At 57.0% G+C, this 2154-nt stretch overlaps 1 pseudogene; it reads right to left on the reverse strand.

Moving 5' to 3' along the window:
• Window positions 1-1417, reverse strand: part of LOC108285015 — an 8039-nt pseudogene extending 6622 nt beyond the window's left edge.
• Between the last annotated feature and the right edge of the window lie 737 nt (window positions 1418-2154).

Genomic DNA, 2154 nt, shown 5'->3' on the forward strand with positions numbered 1-2154 from the left:
TTTTTTTTTTTGGTCTGACATCACCCTAGGCTTGTCAGTCAATATTTTGATTTTTTAAAAAGGACAAGGATGAGTTGAAACGTTTAAGGACCTATCAGTAGAGATGGTAAGAAGACAGTGCAGAAGAGGGCAGGGCTGAGACTCGGGGCAGACAGAGCATGCTCTCCCTGGCCTCCGGCTGTCTGCGGGGCACCTGGAGCCCTGAGGCCTCGCTCCTGCCTGACCACCTGCCTGCTGGCTCCTCACCATCTGGCTTCTGCAGCTTCCTCAGCTCCCACTGCCCCCCAGAGTGAAGGCTGCTCGTCCACACCCACTTGGCCTCGGTGACATCAGCAGCGTTTCCCCTGCACACCCTCTCCAGCTGCACATAGACCGAGCAGTTGACCCGGCTCACTCAGGGTCACAGAAGGCCAGGAAGTTGGGGTGCAGGCTGCTGATCCTGTACTTGGCCAGGTCCATCAGAGACTGGCTCACGGCCGCCCCCAACAGGAAGGTCCCCAGCACCTTGTACACAGCAGCCACATAGTTGTTGAAGTCGGAGTGGGAATAGAGCCGGTCCTTGTGCACCAGGTAGGCTTCTCCCACCGAAATCTGTGCTTGGGGCAGCAACAGCGACCAGCGGGGGTCCCAGTCAGCCCGTGGGCCCTCACTGGGCCTCAGTCCTCCCCACGGGCCTCCCCAAGGCTGCTGCAAAGCTGGGGACTCTAAAGGGGCCCTAGACAGGCTCGGTGGTTCATGCCTGTAATCCCAGCACTGTGGGAGGCTGAGATGGGTGGATCACCTAAGGTTGGGCGTTCAAGACCAGCCTGACCAACATGGTGAAATCCATCTCTACTAAAAATACAAAACTAGCCGGATGTGATAGCGCAAGCCTGTAGTCCCAGCTACTGGGGAGGCTGAGGCAAGAGAATCACTTGAACCCAGGAGGCGGAGGTTACAGTGAGCGGAGACCCTGCCATTGCACTCCAGCCTGGGCAACAAGAGCGAAACTCCATCTCAAAAAACAAAAGGGGGTTCCTGTTACCCACAAGTACCACTTGGGGCAAGGCTGTGTCCCCCAGCGCCCCACAGACCTCCAGGCCACCCCCATCAGGAACCCAGGGTAAGGCTGTACCCCATCCTGCCCCCCTCCCTGTCCCTCTGAACCCCTCCTGCCTTACAAGAATGACAGTGGCCGTGATGGTGACCCCGGCCATGAGCCCATGGGTGATGGTGTCTGGACGGTAGGGGTACCGGATGGAGTCATCCCCGCAGTAAAATCCTTGCTTATACGGGGCGTTCACCAGCGACAGGACAGCGAAGGGCAGGGAGGTTAGAGGGTGAGAAGGGCCTTGGGGCTGCGAGGTTCTCCAACCGGCTGGGCCATGGGGCCCCCACACCTGCCTTGGCCTCGAGGCCTCCCACCGACAGCAAGGAAGAGCTTCTCTCACAGCACGTGGGAGGCCCAAGCAACACCCCTTTTCCATCACCCTCAGAAGAGCACGAACTCCCCAGGCACTCTCCCCCTCACACCCTCCCCTCTGCTCCTTGAACAAACCGGGAAACACTCACCTCAGGGCCTTTGCACAGGCACTTCTCTCTGCCCAAAATATCTTATTTTTATTTTTAAAAGTAGAGACAGGAGCTCACCTTGACCAGGTCGGTCACAAACTCCTGGGCTGGAGCAACCCCCCAGCCTCAGCCTCCCAAAGTGCCGAGATTACACGTGTCAGACAACGTGCCGGGCAGCAAAGTGACTCTCACTTCCGCTCAGTTTCATCTCCCCTCCCGGCTGTTCACACTGGCGTCCCTCTGACAAAAGGAATGGTCTGTTTAGCCGGGCATGGCAGCGCGTGCCTGTAATCCAGCTACTCAGGAGCCTGAGGCGGGAGAGTTGCTTGAAACAGGAAAATGGAAGCTGCAGTGAGCAGGGATGGCGCCACTACACTCCAGCCTGGCGACAGAGCGAGACTCCGTCTCAATTTATAAAAAGAAAATAAATAAATAAATAAATAAATAAATAAATAAAAGGGAAGGTCTGCTCTTTCTCCCTCTTGTCCCATGTGGAATTATGCAGCCACCTGTGCGACACTGGACTTAATCTCCCCCCCTCCACCCGCCAGCACCAGGAGGGGCCTATCGTGTTCAGGACAGAGACCCTGGAGGCTGCTCAGA

Source organism: Cebus imitator, unplaced genomic scaffold (genome assembly GCF_001604975.1).
Source record: "Cebus imitator isolate Cc_AM_T3 unplaced genomic scaffold, Cebus_imitator-1.0 Scaffold287, whole genome shotgun sequence".
Classification (NCBI taxonomy): Eukaryota; Metazoa; Chordata; class Mammalia; order Primates; family Cebidae; genus Cebus; species Cebus imitator.